General features: G+C 36.8%; 1 protein-coding gene across 6 annotated transcripts in view; it reads right to left on the minus strand.

The window, feature by feature from the left end:
- The window catches only part of DENND2B (DENN domain containing 2B), a 153364-nt gene that overhangs the window by 82522 nt on the left and 43878 nt on the right, over positions 1 to 26964 (minus strand). The window lies entirely within an intron of this gene.

Below are 26964 nucleotides of genomic sequence, written 5' to 3' on the forward strand. Positions count from 1 at the left end.
ACTACCAGTTCGGCCGAACGGTAACTACCAGTTCACTCAAACCGGACCAAACCAGTAGAATACCACCACTGATTTACATGTACAGTATATATCATCGAAACACATTTGAATGATAAAGGAGCTTCCTCCTATATACCATTTGTTGCTAGAGAATGAATGCATAAAAATTCTCCACATTAAAATATTGCTCACTGAACATATTTTCACTCAATTTTTCCTCCAGGAAAGTCAGGCAGTTTACACAGAATTTATCATTTGCAGCTCACAGTAACTCTAAAAGGCTACCAATCATTTTTGTTCCTGTCCTTCAATTCCAGTTCTACATGCTAAAATAGTGATAGAAATTACTCAAGCTCTAAAACTACATACCAGTACTGATGTCCATTTCCAACTAGCCAATGTCTATAATTTATTTCATAAACTCCTGGATTTCACCACACTTCAATGAACTCAACCATTTTCAGGATCTCAATTAACATGCAAGTTAATAGTGAGTACTTAAGTACTCTGTATTTTTAAAACAATGTACAAATCCAGTAAGCAAGTAAATAATAAACATGCCCACCTGAGAAGAGTTAAAAGATTTAGATAGCCAAAGAATAAATAGAATTGCCTGAAACTACTCCTTGTGGAAAGAGACATTAGAGATTAGACAGGGAAAAAGATGACTGATGATGGCTATAGCTGTCACACAAACAAACATTATTGTTGATCTTGTAAAATGTACCTCAAGAACCTTTAACAAATAATCTGACTAAAAACAAGATATTGCTTTTTTTCTAAAGCTATTAAGAAATGTTCTTAGGTTATTCATCCTTACTACATGCTCTTCTTAGTTCAAAATTCAGAAAAACTTTGGTTGTTTAATTCTTGGTTAATAAGCAATATTTTTCAATCTGGTGATTTGAATTGTGTGGGTTTTTTTAAAATTATGAGTATCTCAAAAGTAAGAATTCTTTATTCCCCGCAATCCAATTACTTGTGCACAAAAATGAAAGCACAAACTGTGCACATGTATGTGTTTCTTTAGGCAGAGTTATATTTGCAAGTATATTGGGAGAAGGTAACTTTTCAGGAGTCCAGCTACACAATTCAGCTACACAAAGAAACAATTATTTCCACAAAACAAAGCTAAATGACTTCCATTGTGATAAAAACATTCTATATCTTAAGTTCAAATAAATCCCCCCAATACTGCAAAATTTAGCTGCAGCTTCCAACTTCTGACTGGTTTCCATTCAAACTTCACCAAAATAGCTACATCAAACATATCCAAACTTCAGAAAAGATCACCTGGAATGATGGGCCCCAACCAAAGCCAAAACTTTGAAGGAAGAGCTGTCCTAGAGTGTGGAGTTTGTTACAGTGTTAGAAACTTACACTTCTCTCAAGTTTCTTCCTCATTTCTAGTTTTCTTTTACCTGATACACACAACATCCCAAACCATACTGTGATTCGTTTGGCTTATCTTAACATACTACATGAGCATGTCATATACTAGTTAAGAAATCCTGGCTTAGTTGCAGTCTGTAAATTTGTCTCTGGGCAGACTTTAGCAATTTAAGCCTCTTAATGAATCTTTGGAGTAACACAATTTCAAAAAGATTAAGTATATTGGACTATCCTGTGGAGAGTAAAATGACGGAAGTAAGGGCGTTCACAGGGAGGGATATCAAATATCTGTTTGACTTACCCCTATTTACTTATTGAAAAAGGGAATGGGGATTCAAACATACAGTCATGGAATACAGGAAGGAAGAAAAGAAAGAGATTTTAAAAGAGGTAATAGGTGGAAGCTTCTTAAAGAGAGAACCAACCTAGAACTAGAGAGAAGTTTCCAGACAGTGAGAACAAATAACTAATGGAATAGCTTGCTTCCCAAAGTTACAAGTGCTCCATCACTTTTAAGAATAGCCTAGGGCTAGGCAACAATTGGATCAGGATAGTATGAGGCCTCCTGCCTTGAGCAGGGGGGTTGGACTAGAAGAACTGAAGAGTTCCCTTTCAGCCATATGATTCTATGTTCTATGTAAACCAGCTGAACCAGAAGATCATATGTATTTTAGAATTAGAAAAGGAAATTCTAGCCATTTACCCCATTCAATAAGCAGAATGCAAATTTAGGGTGAATGTGTGAATTCACACCTGCACTGTGTTTTTGTTCTGTTTCAGTCTTTCATTCACACATGCTATTCCTATACAGAATAGTGATTAGAAACCCAATCATTTATTAACCTGTAGGGTCTTATTGGCCTGAAGCAGAAATAATAGCTTCCTAGTTCTTTTACTATCATCCTATTGCTTCATTTGAAATCCACTGTGAGTAGCTGAAATGGTAAGAAATTGGCATATTTGCAACCAGGTGCTTTCCCCCAAAACTGTTATAATGGTTGCATGTTGCTTGGGGGGATTTATTGCAAGGAGGAAGCAGTAAGTCCTAAACATTGCTAACAAAGAGAGACAAGATCCAGGAAGAGGGAAATGAAAATCTGACTGGGGAAAGAGTAATAACTAGCTTGAGATCAAGAGCTGAGAAATGGGATGAGACAAACGTACTGGCCTGTGCCAACAAGTAATGAAAAGAAAGTTTCAGATTTCTCTGAGTTTCTAACAAAGATAGAAATAAATCATCTCAATTCCCAAAAACAGAAAACATCAGGAAATCAACATCATGTCTAGAGTAATCCCAAAGTGTTGCAAATTATTGAAATGATTGGGCTCAGGAGTAGGATCCGACCGGTGTAATTTCCGATTCAGTGATTTTACATTTTGCCGTCTGGGGGTCGCGGACCCCTTCTTTAAGTGATTACTATTATAATAAGGTCAATGAAAATTATACAATAAAACAATTACTGTTTTATAATTTTTGTAATTTTATATACAGTAATGTATTTAAGTACTGTAATCAGTATTTTTAATATTTTACTGCTCTTGTTTCCTACTCATCTTCCATCCATAGACACCATCGAGGCAAAAAAACTAAATGAAGGTCATTTGGAATTCTATTCAAATATTATGTATGTGTATTTGCGTGTGTGTGTAGACACACACATACATACACATTTGAACGTGCAACACACTTACACAAACACAATTCTGCTTATCTAAGAAAATCAATTACTTCAGAAGTCCCATGTCTAGCGGGATTTACCATGAATTGTAAATCAAGCAACAGTAGAACTGAATTTCCCTGTAATTGCCATTTAATTTCCTACTATAATGGATTGCAATGCCATGCCGTGCCTTTTATATTATTGATTAGAAACATACATTATGTCATCTTCAGCATGGAAATAATGGCATACAGGCTTTAAGAACAATTATTCTAAAAATATTAATCAGTTTATAATAACTTGAAATAATTATTTGTAGCAGATCTGCAGTCTACTGTAATTATTTCAATACAGGTACCAAATATCTAATTAAGGTAGAATTCTATTCTACCTTAATTCTATTTTCATACCTTAATATCACATGGGTTCAATGTGTGGAACATTATCTATTATAATTTGCCACCAGCAAACTGTTTGGAATATTTCCTACAGTTTTAATGCCCAAATTAGCCATAGTTTTTTTGGGGGGAGGAGGGGAATAAGTGTTTAAGTTCAGAGGAGCAAAAGGGAACAAGGTACAAATGTTATTACTAAAATGTGCTCTCTCTTTCTCCCACTCCCTCTTCCTCTCCTCTCCAGAATCCCCCAAATGTAGATTATTTCTAACTTTTTGCTTCAAAACACAAATCCAGTGGTCCATTCATCTTCATTACAGAAGAATGGTAACTAAAACAGATATGATTATGTAAAAGAGAATGCTACTTTATTTTTTTCTCTTATTAAGAACATAAATAAATTTCTGTCATAGCAATATTATTGCTGCATGTTATTAAAGTCTAATCTCAATTTAGGAAACCACGTGTCCTGTGTAATATCGTGTTTTGGAGATATGTCCAAAAAGAGAAGAATCAAGAACACAGGGCGTACAAGGGAACAACAATTATTGCATTCAACTTTCCATGAATAAACCAGAAACATGATAAAATTCTTTTTCAGAATCATCAGGTCTAGTTTACTTTAGCTGGGTATTGATCCTAGCAATTGTATGTCAGTACAGTTTGTGGAAGAACCGTTTGGAATCTGAATTATACTCTCTCAAAGTACAATTTCAAAGCTACTTATGAGGATACCATGAAAATTAAGCTGGCCATACAGTAGAAGTTATCTCAAGTCGGCTTAGACCCTGCTGTCTTTGTGGATACATCCATGTAATTGTTTTGGCAATAATATGGAAATAATTGGAAATATGTTGCCATTATTTTCTTCCAGAATATTGTCCTAATACTTCCTGATTGTCTCCCAGGTAGGTTCTCTGTCAGGATACCTACCCTCTGGAACAACATTCCCCCTGAGATTTGTATGGTCCCTAACTTGACATTTAAATGTGCACTTTTTTTTTAGGACTAGCTTTTCCTTAAAGCCATGGGTTAGAGTGGGGGATGCGCCTCTGTGCTGCACTTTATTTTTAAATTTTTATTTAAAGTTTTAAAACCAGTAAGAAGAATCAATACAAATTCACAGATTCTGCAGTCACCCAAGGCTTGGTCACCTCCTGTTTGTATTACTGCAATGGTCCAGAATGCAGTCGTGCATGCAGTGACAGGTGCCCCTAGGTTTACCCATATACCTCTGTTTTGTGAGTTGCACTGGTTCTCAATTTTCTTCTGGGAATTCAAGATGATGCTTACTACCTTTAAAGCCCTGTATGACACCAGGCCAGATTATCTGCAGGACCGCTGCTTCCTAAGAACATCTGTAATGCACTACTGGCCTTAAGAAAAGAGAGAGACTGCCTAGGAAACAATCAGAGAAGAGAGGCAGGGACCGGCAATCGCTGAACTGTCACAGAAAAAAAAGTGAGAAGAGACCTGTCCTAATGGATCAAGCAGTTAAAAGTGGCAAGTGGGAAATTTGCACTTTCAGACAAGATTCTGTTAATGTCAGGCCTAAGTCCAAAAACAACAAAGTGAATTGAGTCCAGTTCTTTATTTACTTATACCTAATAGACAGAATCTTACTAAAGTTATAGCCTTTTGACCCAATAGATATACCCTTGGAAATTCTCGGATGTGGCAATCCCAAACCTTTCCACCATCCAGTCTCTTATTTTGAGCCTATGTCTGGAATGTGCTGCCTCCTGCCTGGGAAGCCACAGTACTATTGCCAAGATTCCTCCCCATTTCTTCTCCAGCTGCACATTCCATCAAGTTAAGGTAGCCTTAAAATAAAGCAGAAGTAGGTCATGCAATCCTGTTCCCTATCTGGTTTATCTGAGAAGGCTGACATTGTCCTACCAGATTAGATACGGTGATACGGTGAGCATATTCCTAGTCCCTTTCCATAAGTGTTACCACCTTATGGGACCTCGGAAGTGTGCCATTTCCGGGGCAGCTTCTGCCCTGTGAAACATCTTTCCCCTTGAAGTTCAGTAGGCCACTACTCTCCTAGCCTTCTGAAAAGCACTTGACCTATCTTTTTCTCCAAGCACTGGGACAAGGTGAGATGAATGAGAGGATGTTAGAAGTGCCAGTTTTTTAACAGATATGGTGCCAGTTTTTTAACAGATATGGTTTTAATAGATTTATGTATTAAACTGTTGTTACCAAAGTTGTTTTAATTGTTGATTGAGAGCCACCCAAAGTGCATCATAAAATGGGAAGCTGTATAAATATTTTAAATCAATAAATAAAAATAGAAGGAAAGGTAGAAGTGGAAAAAAGAAAGCTATAAACTGTAACTTTCTGATATTCTGTACAGCAGCTATAAATGCAATTATATTGTATCTGCTCCCTAAAGTTACAGTACGTCTTTCTTTCTATAATCTGTCCAATCATCAAAACCATAAATCACAAGTTCATTTATTTTTATGCAAAAAGTCCCTAAAGCTTTTCCAGTCACCAGCGAATGTATATATTTTCCTTTGTCTAATCAAAAAAGTCAGTTTGTCTCTTGCAGCAGTAATCATATATTGAAATAATCTTTCATGGCTTTTTTCTAAGTGTTTATCCACCAATCCTAAAAAAAAAAAAGTTCTGGCTTCACTTCTGCATGATGTTTTGGTTTTTAATTGATATAATTTCTCCAGATACTTTTTTAGGTTTTGTACTTTTTCTGTTGGGTCTATTTTGTAAACTCCGAAGCGGTGACAGATTGGAATAGCCTAAAATTTTTATTAATAAGTAAGTTCTAACAGATCCATCCCTGCTTAAAATTTCTTTGTTTTACTTTAGTTGGCTACTTTTCTAAAATAGTGTCTTTCCAAGGATGATTATAAAGCAAACATTAATATTTAGCATCAAATCATAAAAATAAAACTAACAGTTAAACTATGTTCAAAACATCTAGTTAAAATAATGCAATTTCAAATATCTAACTGCAGCAAATACTATAACAATTATTCAGTTAAAACACAAAAAGAATGTCTTTTGACAACCCTCCCTATTAAAACAGATGTTTTAATGATGATCAGTAGTAAAAAATGAGTGTATATGTGTATACATGTATGTGTATGTGTGTATACACGTGTACTGTGCATCTGTGTATGTATATTAATGACTATCTTTGTAAAAAATACAGCATTTTTAAGCATTCCTCAAATACTAAGCAAAATCAGTAATTCTAGGAGTTTCATCCAAAAATTCTCTGCAAAGGGATTCCCAGATGTTTAACTACCCATCCAAAGGATTTATGTCCTCAAAAATCAGGTTTTAATTTCCACAGAAGGCCTTTTGCTTTTTGGGAGAATAATTTGCTTGGCAGTTGGATTTGTTCTCTAGCAGCAGAGTTTCTGGGAAAGAGGAAGATTTCACTTTTGCCTTTTAAACCAAGCCTAGAACAATATTTTGAAAGAAAACATGCCAAGCTTTATCCAGAATAATATTGATTTTTCAAGCACCATTTGCAACCAAAGACAGAGAATTACTGGGCAACTCTTTAAAATTATTATGGTCATGCACATCAGGAATTGGCTGATGAGGAAACAAAATTTGCTCTCCGTGTAAGATCTCTAATTTACTCTTTTTCTGCCAAGGGGAATGTATTCTTATCATTCCTGTCATGTCATTTTCAAGCTACTTTTCAGACAACTAGAATGGAAGGGCTGAGTTGGATGTATAATTCCAAACTATATAGAATTTAAAACAACCTAGTATTTGTGGCCAAAATGACACATTTAAGAACCACACTGAACTTTTAGAGCTCAGTTGTCTCTAAAATAATGGGAGCCTACGCAACTATAGGTAGCCCTTATTTTCAGCAAAACTGAAGTAAGATTGTAAACACAACCACAGTTTAACTTAATGACTTAACAACCAAGTTGATGATGCTCCAATTGTAATCACTAAACAAGGACTACCTATACACTATCATTTCACATTTATTACTAATCAAAACTGACAAAATGTAACTGCAAGGCACAACATGTATTTTAGAGGGCTCATGTTCATGACTGCTATGTAACTATGGATTCTTTCTTTTTTTATTCTTTCTTTCCTTCTTTCTTTCCTTCTTTCTTTTCTTCTTTCTTTCTTTCTTTCTTATTTATTTATTTATTTATTTATTCATTCTTTATTGGCCAAGTGTGATTGGACACACAAAGAATTTATCTCTGTGCAAATGCTCTCAGTATATATAAAAGAAAAGTTACATTCATCAAGAGTTAAGAATCATAAGGTACAACACTTAATGATAGTCATAGGTACAATAAGCAATCAATTCATCCTAGGAAACAGTCAATATAAATCGTAAGGATACCAGCAACAAAGTTACAGTCATACAGTCACAAGTGGGAGGGGATGGGTGATAAGGAGTGATGAGAAGATTAATAGTAATAGTGCAGACTTTGTAAATAGTTGAACAGCTATTAACTATTCTCAGCTATTCTTCATTACTAAGCGTTAGAAGGTACCCTTGTGTTGAGTTACATATTATATTTTAAACTGGCATGAGAATCTGCAATTGTGTAAAGTTGAATAGGTGAAATTAAATAATTTAAACATTTAAAAAAAAAACAGGTGGCACTGCTTAATCATATCCATCCCCAGATTTTTGAAAAATCAAGCATATACAGAGCTTCAAAGTCAGGTTTTGTCTCTGGGCTCCCAGCCCACGGCCGATCAGTCCACAAGTGTCCACTGCAACTAGTTCTCAGTGCCAGAGTGTGATTTGGAAAAACTGAGTTTTGTTCTTGCATTGTTTAGCATGGAGAAAAACATAAATGGCTAAATGACTAATGCTGGTGTGTGTGTTTTTAATCAAAATGAGACATTTGCAGAATCATAAAACTATTGTGAAAGGCTAAAATGTGCCACAGAAATTTTCAACACTGACACATACTTTTAAAGTGTCCATCTTATTTTGAGGCAGATTCAAAAATGCTCCATGACATGCAGAAAATCTATGCCAAATTTCAGGCAGATAAACTGAGAGGCATTTGTGCAAAGAAAAGGGGGTAATCATACGGAACAACAATGCCACTATTTTAATGAAATGCAGCTAATTATTGGAGGTTAAACCTAGGGAAAATGGGATTCCTTTTAATGAAAATTGAGCTCATTTAAAAAAAAACCACCATAAATTATTACTTCCTGCTCTTTTCTATAAAACAAAATAGTAATTATGCATTAACAGTCAGCAAAGACAGTTCACAAAAGCATCATCTTACAAGCGTTTAGGATGAAAAAAATAGAAATAAGCAGCTAGTGTATATAATATAACTAAGACTATTCCAAGATCACTATGTTCTGGGGTGATGCTGTAATCAATGGTAGGGAGCCTTATTTTTTTGGAGAGAATGGCACTATATTTGTAAAAGCCATTTTGTTCTGGGTTCTGATCCTTGCAAATCAAAAATATTGATTCAATATAATCTAGTGAAAGATTTTTAATCCAGGGGAAGATTTTTATTTATTTATTTATTTGATTTGTCAATTGTTTACAAGATAATAAGTATAAGTGTATACATAGTTGTGAATACATGAGATGGGTACATATAAGAAAAATAAAAGAATAGAGAAACAATAGGACAGGGACGGTAGGCACGTTGGTGCGCTTATGCACGCCCCCTACAAACCTCTTAGGAAAGGGGTGAGGTCAAGATTTTAATGTGAATCAAATTGAAACTCTGGTCCTGAATACTTTTTCTGGTTTGTTTGGTTACAGGACTTATTTCATTTGTTAAGACAAACCAAGAACATATGGGGGGGGGATTAACCCTCATTTTAACTCTTGCCAGTTACGTGGATTGAAGAACGGGGAATGGATGTGCTTATTTATACAGGTAGCCCTTAACTTAATGACTGCAATTGGGACTAGAATTTCTGTCACTAAGTGATGTGGTTGTAAACAATTACCATTGTTCAGAGATGGTAATCCCTGCAGTCCCAGTTGCTATTGTTAACTGAATCCCATGGTCATTAGGTAAAGAAATACTTTGCCAGTTTTCCACAACCTAACTCAGTGGTGAAGCAAGCAGAAAATTCCAAACCCCAGACCCTCAGACAGATAAGTAGCTAGTGTCAGATGAGGAGAGAACAAGAGGGTGCACAAAGGTATGGAGAAGGATTGGGATGAATGGCTGCTCAGATCAGTAATAGTACACAAGAGTGTAAAGAAGTGCACAAGAGGCACTGCACAAGAAGAGTTGGGGAGGCTATGTGAGTGGCCAGCACAGCATAAGTGCATAAGGTGGGGGAAGATGCGTGGCAGAGACTTATGCCAGTGACATGCAACCTTCCCTGTCAGTTTCCCCAGTGACAGCAGGGAATGTTGCAAATGGCAATCAAGTGATCAAAGGATACTTGACAACAGGATGTTGGTGCGAATGGGTTGCAAGTATCACACAACTGCAGAGGTACTAGGATGACCAGAAATCCAAGGATCAGTTCTAACCACCATTTGTTCAGTACCTCTGTAACTTGGAATGGGGAGTAACCAAATAGTTCAAGGACTATCTGCATACATAATTCTAAAATACTTTACCATTAAGGACAGTCTTATTGTGCAAAGGCAAAATAATATATTCAGCAAATTGCATTACTCCACTTAAGTGTCATTACTTTAAAAAAAAAAAGACTATGTTTGCATTTAGAAATATGTCTCTTTATTTGCCTTCATTTACCGTTATACATTTTTTCACCATGCAAATTCTATAAAAATATGATCTACATTTTCAGACAATTTCTCATTTGTGTCTATTGCCAGGTGCTCTAGAATTGTGATCCTCTGGCTGTGACATGAAAGACATTTTTGTTAAATGTCCAATTCTCTGTCATACCCTGGATTATAATGTCACATCAGACAGAACAAGAGCTCTTAAGTACTTACACAGCTGAGTCTCTGTAATGTCTTGATTAATAAACAGCAAAAGGAATATTAATAAAAGCAAAAGGAGGATGTGAACAAAAGTATACAGAAACATGAAAAGGCATTTTAATAGATTTTTTTTCTTCCAGGTTTTTGACAGGACATGGTAGCATCTTTAAAATAAATTCTTTATTTCATGCATTCACTTCATGTTAAAATACAAAATACAAAATCCGTACAAAAGAAACTAAATTAAGCTGACATTCCTGCAACATTGACTTACAACCCATTTACTGTATTGTAGACCAAGGTCAGGATTGGTCCCTGAAAGTTATGTAAATACTGAATGAATTCGGATCTAAGCTTTTTTCCCTATCTAAAAATATTTCCCGGTAGAGAGATGAAAAAGAAAATGTACTTTGTTTTATTTTCTTACTAACCAAGCCAACATAAATATCTTTCAAATAAGACTAACGGGAGAATTGGAAAACCCACATTACTTAACTGTAATCCACAAATGACACTGCCCTCCTGGCTGCACTAGGAGGGTGGGCCCTCTAGCACAGCAGAATGAGGAAACTCAAATACCGCTCTGGAATGGTGGGACAAGCCCCTCTATAATTGCTTGGGTAAGCAGAACCCATTGTCAGCCAGAATGTTTGAATTCTCAGATATTTTTTGGCAAAAGCTTATGACCACAAATGGGAAAGTGAGAGCCAATGAGAGATTCCCGGCAATCCACTAGCCTCATCAAGTCACTGGAAAGGACATGTATCAGTTATTTTCACCTTTGCATTTCAGATTCTTAGGATGAAACGTTTTTCTTCCTGCGCTTCATCTTCTCCAGAATCAAATCAATCATAGATCTAAACTGAGTCCCCCAAGGCCTCCCTTCCCCCCCCTTTTTTTTTGCTAAAGATGAATTTTTTCCTCATTTCTTCTTTCCAATCTTTTAACAAGCTCCTCTTAAAGAAGTTCAAGACTTCATCTCTCAAACAAATCAGACAGAATTATTTTCTTAAAACTTTATCTTAATGAAGGTTATTCTAACCTTGAATGAATTTCAAACTTGCTCTGAAAACTTTAAACAAAGGCAAAATTTTGCAGTCAGTCAGAAACCTAAAATTGTGTGATATTATCAGAATCATCAAAACAGTTTTCCACACATCGGCAGATGACCAATTTATCAAAATTTCAATTTATTTTTATATTGGAAAAGCTCTTAACAACGAAATCGTAATGCTTAAATAACTCCAAAATAATGGAAGGTCTATTTTGGTATAGTGATTAAGGTGCCAGTCTAGAAACCAGAAGACTGGGAGTTCTAGTTCCTTAAGCATGAAAGCCAGGTGGGTGATTTTGGATCAGTCTCTCTCATCCCAACCCACCTCACAGGGTTGCAGTTGTAGGGAAAATGGGAGAAGAAAGAAGTATTACATATGTTTACCACCTTCAGTTATTTATAAAGTATGCTGAATAAAAGTCTTATAAATAAAATAAATGAAGAAGAGAAGCATAGAAAGAAAAAAAAATGTAAGAATAAACAATTTTAAAGTTATCATTTATGAAATTCACAATTTAATTACTCTTTAGAGGCCTAACATCAGTCTATGCAATACTTCTCAATGGCACGCTCATTATTTAAAATAATATATACCTATCATCAGCTTTAATACAAATATTATAGGCAACTCAAGTAGGCTTAATGTTGAAAATGCCCAGGTAGAAGGTGATGGAATCCTCAGTTATTTGGGCCTTTAAAAGGACAAAAGTATCACCATACGTTCAACTCAAAAATGAATAATCCGTTCATATCCAATATATTTAAAGTCACCATACTAATAGTTCAGTTCATAATGATCCATGTCAGACCGAAGATGTTTTGTTCTCTATTTCCTCTTTCTTCACTTCCACCCATCTCTTGCTTCAGTTTCTTTTCCTCTGTTTTGTAGAAATGAACTGCTATTGAGGCCATTACATATCACAAAGGAAGAAAACTAACATGGTTATCTAAGGAGATAACCTGCGTCCTGTCATAAGAAAACTGCAACCTACAATTTCTTTTGGGTGGGATGGGGGATTTCCAAGTTACCAATTTTAGTTGGTAGAAGACTCCAGGTCCACGAAGGCAGGGGTGAGATGCAAATATTTTTACTATCGGTTCTGTGGGCGTGGCTAGGTGGGTGTGGCTAGGTGGGTATGGTCATGTGACTGTGGGTGTGACTTTTTTTTGGCAGCACCCCCCGTGGTCCATTTTTTTGGCCTCCTGGGCCTCAGGGAAGCCTCCTGGGAGGCTGTTTTTGCCCCCCAGGAAGCTTCCCTGAGGCCCAGGAGGCAAAAAACAGAGCCTCCTGGGCAAAGCAGTTAGACAGTGAGGGGGATCTGGCACAGCTGATTGTCGGAAGAGCTGATCGTCGGGAGGAGGGAAAAAAGAAAAAGAAATACCGGTTCAGCCCAACTGGTAGCTGTTTTTTTACTACCGGGTCAGCTGAACGGTAACATTTTTTACTACCGCTTTGGCCCGAACCAGTAGAATACCACTACTGCATCAAGGGCATACCTTCTTCCTCTGTATTGCCCTCTTCCTCTAACGTTGTCACTTTCCAACATGAGGACAAAAGAGCACTGCTGGATCAAGTAGATGTGTCTAGCATTCTATGTCATATACTGATTAATCAGATATATTGAAAAAGGAACTTGAGAAAAATTTGAGGGTGAAAGCTTTCTTTTGATGTGCTTCCTAGCAACTGGACAAAGTAGGGGACAGGAGATCCAAGTTTTAAAGTTAATAGCCATTGATATTACTTCCTCTGAAAAGTTTTATATTCTCCTTAAAAAAAAACATTAATTAAACCATAATCTATGCACTATAAAACCTTACAAAAAGGGGGGGGGGGGCAATCTTAAAGTAACAGTTCTTCTCAAATAATTTCATCACTTTTTAAAAATTTAATATCTGTTATAGTAGATGGAGGTACTTTGTTTAGCCCTCTTCACCCACTTCCAAAACTATACTTTATTTCTATTACAATTGCTTTGCATTCTCTCTGGTCACTTCTATAATCAGAACATCTTATCACCTGCATATCCTTTATTAATTTTCTTGGTCGTGTATCACAAGCAAACATATTAATTGTTCTTTTAGATTTATATAAATATATATTTTTGCCATGAATGTGTTTGAATACTTCTAAGTATATACCACTTGTTTGAAGCAAACAAGCCTTTTAAGCAAATACTCGCCAAACAATTGCTTTTTCATTCTTGGGTCTCTGAAGTGAGGTAATAGCTGGAAAGATTATCTTAGGGTTTTGTATCAAATAATGTGGATATTCAAGAAGGGACTGAAATGAACACTACAAATGTTACCATCACAGGAAAAAAAACTGATCAAAAGGAAGTATGTGAGAAAAGTAAATATGCTGTAGGTGTACACATTGATGTGGAAACGGAGAAATGTGAAAGCAAGATTTTTTTAAAACTGTATTATGTGAAACACATGGATCCATGAGAATTTGATGGGTTTTATGAGAGACCCAGGAGGAGCAGGAATTCACTCAAATACAGGCTCCATCAATGTCCATCATAATTTCTTTAAAGTACAGTGGAAAGAGTAGGGATTATATTCCTGAAAAAATTATGTATTTTTGGAATTATGCCTGAAATCACAGATCAAACAATTATAAGAAAAAGAAGGAGCAACTCAACATTACTACTACTACTTCCATGTCAGAGATGCCAAAATGCTTCCATGGTGGAAGGATCTGCTGATGACATTATCAATGCCTGGAGGATGCCCAGTTGGCTCCTTTCGTGTTTCCCACTGAAGTGGTACCCATTTATCTACACACAGTAAACCGGTTCTGAACTGCTGGGTCGGCAGGAGGTGCAGCGTGTGACAGGAGCTCACCCCATCCCAAGGCAGCAACCGTGTCTCAAACGCAACCCTGACAATCATCATTCCAATCTCATGGGCCACCACGCTTCATCAATTCAATAATACACTTTATTATTTTGATCATTCCCTTTCTAAGCAAGGAGCAAGTCTCATTTAACTAACAAGAAATAGAATTTACAGTACTTATGAGATACCATGATTTGGAGTGTATTCATTTATTTTCATTACTTTGCTTTTGTGGAGACAGTCTGTTGAGTATAAGTTTGACTATAGAAATTTTACCAAGAAAATAAAAGTGGCTTTTGTAATGAATCCCTCTCAATAATGAACATAAGAGAAACAAAGAGAGCAAACTAATTAGAAAGAAAGTATGGGCAATTTATATATCATCTGGCTATTTTTTACTTATTTTACCAAGTGAAAGTTATTTATCATCTCCTATCAAAATATGCCCTTCTGTTCTCTACTTCAAAGCATAAGTTTGTAGTCTGTATCTCACCTCGAACTTGGTCCATCAATAATTTTTTGCAGTGTCATTGAAAAATTAATAAATGGTCACAGTGTGACTAATTACTTTCCTAGATCCTGTAGTCCAGGGGTCCCCAAACTCCAGGCCGCAACCCACTACTGGTCCACGACCTGTTTGAAACAGGCCGCATGAGTGATGGGGAAGTGTACATGAGCGTGTGAAGCTCCACTTGCACAAGCAGTGGGTCCTTGTGCTTGTGCGTGAAGCTCCATTCATGTGAACAGAGGGCATACCACACCGCCGCTTGCACCAATGGAGTTGTACACGTGTGTGCAGCTGCCACTCACATGCCCTCTCCCATGCTGGGCCACCAATATGGAAAGATTGAGGACCACTGCTGTAGCCCCAATGTTTTTCATGGGCTTTACCTCTCTCTTGTTCATATGTAAAACTGGAAATTGGACCACATTGTACATATTAGAATTTAAATACAGATCTTACAAGTATACATTAATAGATGTCTGGAATAAATGTAAATATTGTATTTACCTGGGGACTGCATTTTATTAATACATTGCATATTTCCATTTTGGAACATATACTTGGTTTTGACATATATCAGATTTTATTTATCACGTTGTTCCTAAGGAGAAATCCTGATATCCATAGGAAAAGGCAGACAAAACTAGTTTTACATGAAATGATAAGTATATTTAGATACATGAGAGGAATATTGATTCTGAAATACCTCCTAAGAATCTCCTGGTAGTTCTTAGGAATAATCATGACTATTCCTTAATTGCAGCTAAATTTGGGGTCTCACAAGAGGAAATTATGGCAGAAGCACTGTAAGTTAACTTTCTTGTAAGTTATGCATCATCATGATTTTGAACTTTTTCCCAAAGTTTTTTTTCAGACATAAGTGGCCTAGTAATGATTTATATCTAGCCATCTTTAATTTTGTAATCTGTTATTTACTTTCCAATATTGTTATGACACCTGAAGTTCTAATAAGTACCTATTTTGAGATTTATTGATAGCATGAGAATGTTGGATATATCATCAGCAAATTTTATGTGCAGACTACAAGTTTTTTTTAAGTATGCCATGTTCCTTGAAAGAAATATGTGTGTCTGCAATAGAATGTTCGCATCTGTTTTGAATCTATTCCCTTTTTAATGTTTGATTAAGCTTAACAGAGAATACGCATCCAACTCCCTTCTTCTACACTTTGAACGGCTCAACATACACATAGTGAGTGTTATTATTTCTATTTATTTAATCCATTTATATCACTTCTCATTTCATATTCATGACTCTGGGTAACTTACACTAAAATAGGTAACTTCATAAACTGAATACACTACAACAAATAAAAACACAAAGCAGCCAAAATAATAACTGTCAATACAATCAGAATAGAGATTCTATTCACACACTTGGGAGCCCAGAGTTGGGTACAAAACATATTTTCAAGGTCTTGAGGAAGACCAGCAGGGTCCAGATTGGGACTGGTCCAATCTCCAGAGGGATGATAGTGTAAAGAGCAGGCAACAAGGTAGAAAAGGCTATTCTGCTAGGTCGAGTAAAATGGGTAGAAACAACTGGGAAGAGAGGTCCCATAAGCAACCCAGTACCAATCCATGAAGGGCTTTAAATATGACACCTTGAATTGCCCCTGGAAACATACTGAAAACCAAGGCAGCTTACAGAACAGTAGTATCACATGCACCAAACAGCCAGCACTGTTAACTGCCCATGCCATTGTGTTCTGCACCAGCTGAAGCTCCCAAATAATCTTCAGGGGCAGCTCAATGTAGTACATTGTAGTAGTTCAGTCTGAAGTCTTATTTAATAGGCTCATTATCCTTCCCCTATAATCCTTAAAGCAATGTACAACTTTAGATATAAACAAACAAACAGAAGCCTTAGCAGAGTTCATAGAATTGTTGTTCTATCCATTCAAAATCACTTTCATTAGACAGCCATACACGTTTAAGACAAGGACATTATCAGAATATAAGAATAAATTAATATTGTTATAAACAGAGTAGTTTCATACCAAAATAATATGTAATTATAACAGAAAATATATTGAATATTTTAAAATAACTGTCTCTAAACCTTACATGCTTTACATTGGTATTATTTCTCTTTCAAGCAATGATTGTAAGTCCTGGATTTTAGTTTCCACCATATGAAGCCTCTAACGATAACTCATTTTTTTTAGAGGCAATAATTGGTTTGATTTTCATCTACAGAAAAAGTATTACTGAAATAAACGATCTTCACAACGGCTGACAATATTTCCCATTCTTTCTAAACAAAATTTTAAAATGTCATATAGTATTCTGCAAAGATTGGATGCAAAAAATACCACATAATATTCTGTTTTGAACAAAAGTATCCATGCTTCCAATACATCACAAAACATTTTTTTCCTCTCCAGTCATCTTGCAACTTCGCATAAATGAATGATTTGAATATACATCACATGTCTCAAAAATATATCGGCTGATTCTGAAAGTTCTGTGTGAATAGTGTATGTGTTTGTTAAAAGTGTACTCTTGAATTGGGGCACTCTGACTCTTCAAAGGCCAGATCCAGTGAACTATGAAGAAAAACGAAGCTGCCAAACCATTCAGCTCTGTGAAAGATTCATGAAGAAATAGCAGTGGCATCCAAGTCTCAATGACCCATAGAAAGTCCAAATTCAAACTTGTTGATTTGCATTATAATACTATATATATATAGTGGTTGCCTATAAAATGATGCAAAATGACCAATTCCCTTGTTTAAAAGGTTTGGTTGTTTTGAAGGACAATCAATATAGCCTATTAGGCTAAAAAAATGTAGCCCACTCAAATGTGTTGCTCACTATGTTCTTCTCTAGTCACATGGAGATCAGTTAGTAGATGATGGTCATGATCCAAAGCTCTGCTTTCTTTATTAAAATTTAAGATCAACTTAAAGAAAAATAAACTAGATTTTCCACTATACAGGTAAACCTCAACCTACGACCATTCATTTAATAAAGGTTTGAAGTTATGATGGTGCTTTAAAAAACAAACCTATGACCATCAAAATGCAGGCAGGTGGCAATCAGCATTATTTACAACAGTTGCAGCATTCCAGGGCCATTTGATCACCATTTGCAATAGTCCCAGAGGGCTTCTCCCAAGTAAAGTCAATGGGTAACACTTGATTTGTTTACCGACCACATGATTCTCTGAACAACCATGGCAAAATGGTTGCAATATCAGGTGACAACTGCACTGCTTAGAGACAGAGGTTCCAGTCCCAATTGTGGTTATAAGTCAAGAACTACACGTGAATTCAGCAGCCATGCCAAAAATCATTGAATACCTTCACTTGATGCTTAGTGCTTTTAAAAACATGGCCTCTCAGGAGCCAGAAACTTCATTAAGTTCATTGGGGAAGAAGAGACTAAACTCTTCCCATTCGAAGCTCTCTTCATTGGGTCACTGGAAAGAAGAGGAAAGCGCTAGGGATTTGGTCTATGTCCCCACTGTGAAAATCTGAAACTTTAGTAGCTTCAGTTCTAGTACTTGTATGTATTATTATAATCAATTTGGCCACACATCATTCCCACCATTGTTGCATGAACAGATAAAAATGGGCAGCCCTAACTTTAGGCACAACGAGGCAACTGTTTCAACTGAGAAGTGCTGCAAGCTAGGGAGGGTCATCCTAAATAAAACATAATTCCTAATAAGTTTGCTTTTTGTATATGAAAGGGAAGGGGGGCATAATATCCTTTAGGCTTAAGCCTAAAAACAGTCTTAGCCAACCCTGAAAATAGGGCTTGCTTTCCTGTTGCTACTTTACTATTGAGCTTTGGAGAGGAAGGTACTCTGTGTATATTATTAAGAAATAATGTATTTAAGTATTTATCTTTGAACTTTTTCAGGTTACATACACAGGTATTGTTTAACATCCCAATACCTTTCTGTAAAGATTACTTTCTCCTTCACAAATGTTGTTGTTCCAGCATTCAGACAGACCAGGGGTGTCAAACTCACGGCCTACAGGCCGGAAGCATCACATGCTGGCCCCCACCTCCACCCGATTTAGTGGAGGGGAAAAAAGTCTCGATACATCATGTGACACCGCTGGGACGCTGTGAGTTGGACACCCCTGAGACAGACTTACGTCAATTCTGATTGAACCTATTGAAGAGTTATTGTGATAACCCTAGAAATGCAGGACATTACTCTCACTTGTATAACTCTAGTATTTCACTGTGATCTGGTGCTCTTACTAGATCATACTAGCCTAATAAGGTGGAACTGAAAAAAGCCACTTTCAAGTGTAAGCATTGAGAAGTTGATTGATCCTTTGCCTCTCCTCAGAGCCTGCCATTTCTCTCTGTATGCACAGACACACATACATATACTTCAGACCGGACCTTGAGACTTCAAACAGGATTTTGTCAAATATTAAAAGTAAACCAAGGATTCTTTGAGTTTGCCTTGAAATTAGCCAATTCATCATCTTAGCAGTCCCCATTTGGAAATTATATACTTTCAAATTGTGTTCTGGAAAGTACCTTCCTTTGCAGGACAGGAGAAAAGTAACATGCTAAACAGGTTATCTGGCCAAGCCTTTAAATAGGATTATAAAGAACAGCTTTTCCTCTTGGCTTAACAAAAACTAAAATACTTGAAAAATATTTGATTGCACTTGGCCTCAGTTTTGCAAATTTGTTTCCCCCAGCTGGTTGTAAATCCCCAAGAAATAATAAAATACCCACTACTGACACCACATAACAATACTATTTATATTAGTTGTCTGCAATTCATCCAGCAAAAATGAAAACCAGCAGGGAAAGTTCATACTATCAATTCTGGAGTAAGACAGAGTAACATATGTACAAACAAGGGGCAATCATACTGCCCTGAAACTTCCATTGATTTCGCTGAGTTGTCTTGAGTCAATTAGTTTGTGCTTATTTTTATCAATTAACAACTTAAGATTTAAATACAGATTTAAATGCCTAATACAGGTAATCCTCGACTTATAACAGTTCATTTAGCGACCAAAGTTACAACAGCACTGAAAATCATGACCTATGACCGTTTTTCACAGTTATTAACTTTTCAGCATCCCCATAATCATGTGATCAAAATTCAGACACTTGGTAACTGGTTCATACTTATGACCACTGCTGTGTTCCCAAGGTCATGTGATCATCTTTTGCGACCTTCTGACAAAGTCAATGGAGAAATCAGATTCACTTCACAACCAGGTTACTAACTTATCAATTGCAGTGATTCACTTAATAACTGTAACAGGAATGGTCTTAAAATGGAGAAAAACTCACTTAACAAATGTTTCACTTAACAACAGAAATTTTGGGTTCCATTGTGATCGTAAGTCAAAGACTAACCTGTATTAGATTTTCTACTTTCTGGGGGAGGGAGCATTTGAGGGTTTCTTCTCATTATTTAGACCCTTAAAAAGTTTTACATCCTCTCTCTCTTACAGAATGGAAATTTAAAAAGAATATAAAGAGAATGATTATGGAGCAAATAAATTACAGTTTGTTATATTTCCAGAAGGAAGTACTAATATTGGGAGGGTTTGCAAGCATAACACTTCTCATTAATTTTGGGACAGGTGGATCAAGGCACCTGTCAGTGATTAGGATCTTGCAGGTTTCTTTGTATGCATTATATTTGTATTTACTTACTTAGTACATTTACTTACATTTATATTAGGGTAAAATGCCAATTGGGAAAAGCTGTGTGAAGTGAGTGGGTGGCATAATGAAATGTTAACTGAGATTCTTCTATTTGAATTGAGGTTTATTAAACAAGTTCCACCCAGTCTCCAACCTATCCTTTGCAGGGAAACCTATTGAGAAGTTGGCGAACAGTCAACTTACAGAGAATCCTAAAAGTAGATTACTTAGATCTTTTCATGATCTCAAACATGAGATGGGAACAGTACTGGTTATGCTAGAATTTTATTAGGACCCGGAAGGAAGAGTACCTTCTCCTGGTCTTTCAAATTTCTCAACAATATTCAAAACCACTGCCCATTATATTATTGGACACTATTCTTCAATAGTCCCATTCCAACCTGAGTGGCTAATTCCAAACAAGGAGAGAAGCAATCAAGCCTGCTGTTGTGTTCCACCCTGTATAACCCCCTGCTTCTACTGCATTCTTATTAGCTTTAATTTATCCACAAGCCTTCTCCAATCTGGGTGTTCAGAAATGCTGACATTTCTCTTCCCAACTTCCCCAGCCTCTACATCCTCAAGATGAAGAATGCGATAAAAATTCAGGAAACAGGAGTCAGCACACTTAGCGATGCTCAAGTTGAGAGGGTTACCTTATTTTCTCATAATAGTGCTTAGTATTAACACAATGTCTTAAATAGCAGAATGTAAACCTGCCCAATCAGTATTAGAAAAACAAACATACATACATACATACATACATACATACATACATACATACACACACACATACATACATACATACATATCCATTTCCTTTTGATTTAAATGTCCTTTTGATTGTTTTGATTATAATGTTATGGCAATTGGGTGGCCTGTAAAACTTGCAACAAATCTTACACACTTCAGACAATGAAGATATAATTATCTGAGGTCTTAAAAGATATCTTACTTCATATTCTAGTTTGAAAGTAAGGTTTACATGCCACCTGTCAAAAGGAAAAGCAGCCTCCAGGTCAAACTAAGCCTCCCTCTGAAGATAAAATTCTGTCTAGGGATTAACAGGGACTAGAAAATTAGAAAACTTCCCTTATCTGTTTCTCCCTCCCCTGTTATAAACCAGTTTCTTCCTTCCACCTCATCCCTCTGGGGAACCAGGAAAGGATTGAAAGAGAAATCCTTACCTCACCCTAGGTCTGGCTGACTACAAAAGGGGTAAACAAACAAGCCTTTGGGAGTCTGTAGCTCAGCCAAGCTTAAATGGATGCTAGAAAGCCACCAGTCAATTCCAGGATTGAAACAAAATTGAACTGTTGCCAAAAGAAGATAAGGTTCCCCATAAAACAACCTCCAGTGAAAAAGAGATAAAACACACACAAAAAATCCCCTAATGCAATGCTAACTGTAGCCAAACAACTCAGTTTCCAGCCTTGCCTGCAGTAAAGTCCTCATCCACGACTCCAGCTAACTCTCCAAAAAAGTCAAAATTCTTCAGGCCCAGAAGCCTGACTGAACCCTATTGGCCCTCAGGGCTCAGGTGACTCCTTCTGAGCACATAGTTGGCTCTTGTGATTGTATGGGCCCACTGCTTCCACTACACTAACCTAACAAATGCAATTTTATTTCTAATTATTTTCTATTAACATTATGACTTTAAATTTTCCATACTTTTGTTGTATTTTCCAGAGGAAGATGCACAAGAAATGAATATTAGTATATTCAGATTACTATATTTTGATATGTACTATTAGAAATCCACTATTATTCAAAGTCTAGAATGGATGCCTACTCCAAATCACTTTACTGAGGAAAGATTTTCATATCTAAATATTTAATATATTTATAAATGGTAAGAATACTGTCTATGTTTAAACATGATAAATAAAATCAGTGTAGAGACACTTCCAGAAAAGTCTTTTATTGTACAGTCTCCTCTGTCTCATTCATTAAATTTGGAGCAGGGATGTGAGGGGGCAGATCTTTCTATTTATAATATCTTGTACGTTTTTCCCACCATTCACTGGGTTATTACACCATAAAAAAATTGAAGAGATAAAGATGGAATAACTGTACATTATCTTTGACTGGTAATGTTAAGAGATTAGAAGTCAAAATGACAAACTTAAAAGAAACTATTCAGTCACTATATGGTTTTCAAGGCACAATGATTGAGCACATACTGTACTGTGCCATTATAAAAGTATAGTAGTTAAGATTATACCAACAAAGGGGCCACCATCCAACAATTATTGAATTGGGGGGGCTTATGCTCCTTCTCTTCCAGTTTAAGTCAAATAGCAGAGGAGAGAGCACATAAATAATTGCACATAAATAATTGCTACATCCTTTGACATTTCCAGCCATTTTTGCTTCATGTTCAGGGTGGATTTAATGAATCTGTACTTTCCACAATGCTGCATGTAAGTTTTATCAAATCTATATTACCAGCATGAGGATATTGTATCAGATACTTACTGATTGAAGAACTTCTGTCCCCTTAAAACAACTTACTTTCATAAAAAAATCTATTACCTGCTGGATCAGATCTATAGCCTAGTCTACCTAATATAGGTAATCTTCAACATACAAGCATTCATTTAGTGACTGTTCAAAGTTACAACAGGACTGAAAAAGTGACTTACAATCAATCCTTGCACTTACGACTGTTGTAGCATCCCTCTAGTCATACAGTCAAAATATTGGTGCTTGGCAACCAGCATATATTTATGACAGGTGGGAGCATCCCAAGATTATGTGATCATCATTTGTCATCTTCCCAGCTTCCAATAAGCAAAGTCATCGGGGGAAACTGGATTTACTTAACAACCACATGATTCACTTGACAACTGCAGGGATTCACTAAATATCTGTGGCAAAAGGGATCATAAAATCAAGTGTGACTCATTTAACAACTGCCTTGCTTAGTAAAGGAAATTCTGGTCCCAGAATTGTGGTCATAATTTGAGGACCACCTGTACTGTACCCAAATTTATGCAGCCATTTTAAAAGAACTGAATTTATTTGAAAAGGGCAGATTTTGGGGGAGAGCTAAATATACGTATTTCATTGGCATAGCATTCCACAGCTGGAATGCAGATCATAAGATTTTCTTAGACTGTTTTTTAAAAGGGTCTAGAACTCATCCCCTGGTCTTGATCAGAAACCAAAGCTACCAGGTAAATCAGTAGTTGCACTATTAAAAAGTTTCTAGGGAATGGTTTGCTCTAATAAAGACTGGAGGTGAATTCAAGATTTAGAAGTTTTTCTGTCGAATCAAACCCTCCTAAGCTGTATGTCAAACTTGAAAAGTCTGAATATTTCCTGGTCTGAAAGTGAAGTGAAATTTGTGCTTGAGCACAGGTCTATGTATCTGAGTGTTTTTGTGTGCAAATATACCCAGTGCATGTGACACTAGGAAATTTTTAAAAAAAGATGAATTGGGCTCAGGGGAAAATGTCTGTGCGATGGAGAAATCCTGGTGTGGCTTCCAAAAGACTTAACTCAGTGTGTCTCAATCTTGGCAAGTATTAAGAGGCGTGGACAGAGGCTGCCTGGGGAATTGTGGAAGCTGAAGTCCATGCCTGTTAAAGTTGCCAAGATTACAAAACACTGCTTTAACCAATAGTCTCCTGTATTCGACATAACTTTCCAGCTGTCCTTTCTGGAATTATGCGGTGGCTTAAGAGAAAAGACGATAAATGTGCACGGATCGGAGGGGCTCTGATTTCCACATCCCAGTTTCACTTAACTTTTTTTTTTTTTTTGTAAGATTGTGGGATTGTTTCATATCAAGGAATATAAAACGATTTTAATCTGTCACTGCTGTGCTATGGTGTCCACTTTGTATAATTGGCAGCACAGACGTTTTAAGCATTTGGTGCCAGTGGCTGAAAATGGCTTCAAGAATAATACTCTGCATTCGCATCCTCCTCCAGATATGCATATGCATGCAAGAATCCAGAGTCATTCAAACACATTTTCAGACATGCCTTAAAGCATTTGGCACCTATAGATACTGTATATCTGAGGAAGACTTCAAAAGGCCATTACTCATTAGTTCATGAGAAAGCAACATAAATGCCTTAATGCTGATATCAGAGCAGTTACGTATGATTAAAGCTATTATTTTGTATTTTAGAACAGAAAAAAAAATATAAATGTTAACCCAAAGGTGCTTTTTTCAAGAAGCAACTGGACTTTCTGGTTTTTATTTGAAGACATTTCGCTTCTCATCCAAGAAACTTCTACAGCTCTGGCTCTTTTTAAAGAGCCACTTGGATCTAGTGGTTAAGACACCAGATTAGAAGCCAGGGGACTCTGGCTTGCCTTATGCATGAAAGTAACCTTGTGCCAGTCACTTTCTCTCAGTCAATTGGGTTGCTGTTTTGGAGAAAATTGGAGGAGGAGGGAATATTAGGAATGTTTGGTGCCTTGATTTATGTATAAAATGTAGTGTGTGTGTGTGTGTGTGTGTGTGTGTGTGTGTGTGTGTGAGAGAGAGAGAGAGAGAGAGAGAGAGAGAGAGAGAGAGAGAGAGATTGTGTCCCAAACTTCTACGTGTCCTTCCCAAAATAAGACCCATTGAATTCTGTGGAGTTCACCTCTGAGGCTGCAAACTAACGTCACCTGATATAGGCCTTGACATGGGCAATGATAAACTCTTGTGTACATATTATATCATGCCACATTCCATTCTCGCCTCTTTCATTTAACTTAGACAGATCAAAAGATGGGTGCTAAGGCTTTCTTTTTTATGAACCAGCCGCGATAGTGCTATAATGAACGTAGCAACAAATGGAAAAAAAATTCTACCTAATTTGTAAACCTAACTTTTCTTTTCAACCAACTTGCAGAAAGTAGAAAGAGGCCATCCTAATTTGACATTATGCTGGCAGCCCCGGCAGCCCCAATCACAAATGTCTTTCATTGTGCAGAGGAACACAAAGGGCACTCTGTTTGAGCAACTCAAAAAGAAAGCTAAAATCTTGCAGGCCACTCCCCATGTCAAAGGCTTGATCCGAATGCATGGAGGAGACTTACTGATTACAGAAGCAGAAAAATCAGTTAACAGAACTTTGGTCTGTTAAATTTCAGCTAGCTTCTCCTATAGCCTTACTCACCCATCCACCCATTGCTTGGAAAGCCTTGGTTACCCAAATTTAATTATTCTCAACAGTTCTACATAGAAGAAAGAGGAAAACGTGGAGCCTACAAATTTTTTAAAAGTATTCTGCTGGATGGTGACCCTTTGCATGTCAGGATTAGCTTTACATTTTGCATGGCTTTCTTTAGCCAAAATAAAAAGGCGACAGAGTGGCAGATGTCATTTAGGGCAGGGGTCACCAACCTTTTGGACCTCAGGGACCACCAAACTCATAATTTTAAATCCCGTTGACCAGAGACCCTGGGAAAATCTCAAAAAAAGTCTGCAGGAAAAACCCCCACCCCGTTTTCCTGCTGATCAATCATTCTTTATTTGGAATCACATCATACCGTCTCCAGCTCCATTCTCAGGGGGAGAGGGAGAGAGAAAGAGAGAGAGACTTTTGGCTTATTGCAAGGAAAGCAGCAGAAGCAGCAGAAATCTTTCTTTCTCTCCTCCAAATTCTGCCAGAAATGAATCTTTGTGAGACTTGTTCGCATTGGCACAGCCTCTTGGAGCAGGATGCCTTGAAGGGTCCCAAAGACTCATTTCTGGGGGAGTTTGGGGGAGAGAAAGAAAGACTTTTCCTGCTTCCCTGTGTGCAGCCAAAAGCAGAAGAAAGAAGCAGAAAGAAGCAGCACAGTGGCCAGGCCAGGTGCATGGAACAAGTGGGGCAAGTTCCCCCTCTCCGCTCTTTTTCCCCTCCCCTCACTACCTCATGTTGTTCGCATTGCAAGCGATGCAAGCCTTGTGTTCCGTAGGCCATGTGGGCGGTGCAGCCTTGTGTTCCCGCGCAACCTTGATTAATTGATTTGGGGGGTGCTTTGGGGGTGACATTTCTCTGCAGACCACCAAAATTTTCTCCGGGCCTACTGGTTGGCAATCACCGATTTAGGGCATTAGAAAATGATGAGAAGAGAAACTTAGGTCTGGAATATAAATGTCGCATATTCCTACAATGGTAAGAATGTGAACAATGAGTATAGTTCCCAGTTAATCGTCCAGTATAGCTTCAAGAATCCTAAATTATTACTGTCAATCTAGTGTATTTGGTTGTAAATTAGATGGCATTTGTTTGTTTGTTTGTTTGTTTGTGCAACAAGTTGTCTGGTTTTATTATACATTAACTAACTGTTCTTTCATCCGAAGGTACCTATTATAAAATCACAGCCTGAGGCACTTCTTTTAAATCTTTAATTGCTCATCTAAACTGAATTTTCTTAAAGCTCTGCTTACATCGGCACACATAAAGAATTTACCATAAAAGGGGTTGAAAATCCTTGTTGTACTCTCTCTAAAAGACAAGAAAAAAGAACTCACCCTTTATTAAGGAACAAGTCTGAATACAAAACTGCAAAAACAAATAATAAGAACATTCTCACTGAATGTTAT

This window comes from Notechis scutatus, chromosome 1 (assembly GCF_049901735.1).
Source record: "Notechis scutatus isolate UNSWTSFEM ecotype Mainland chromosome 1, rNotScu1.2, whole genome shotgun sequence".
Lineage (NCBI taxonomy): Eukaryota > Metazoa > Chordata > Lepidosauria > Squamata > Elapidae > Notechis > Notechis scutatus.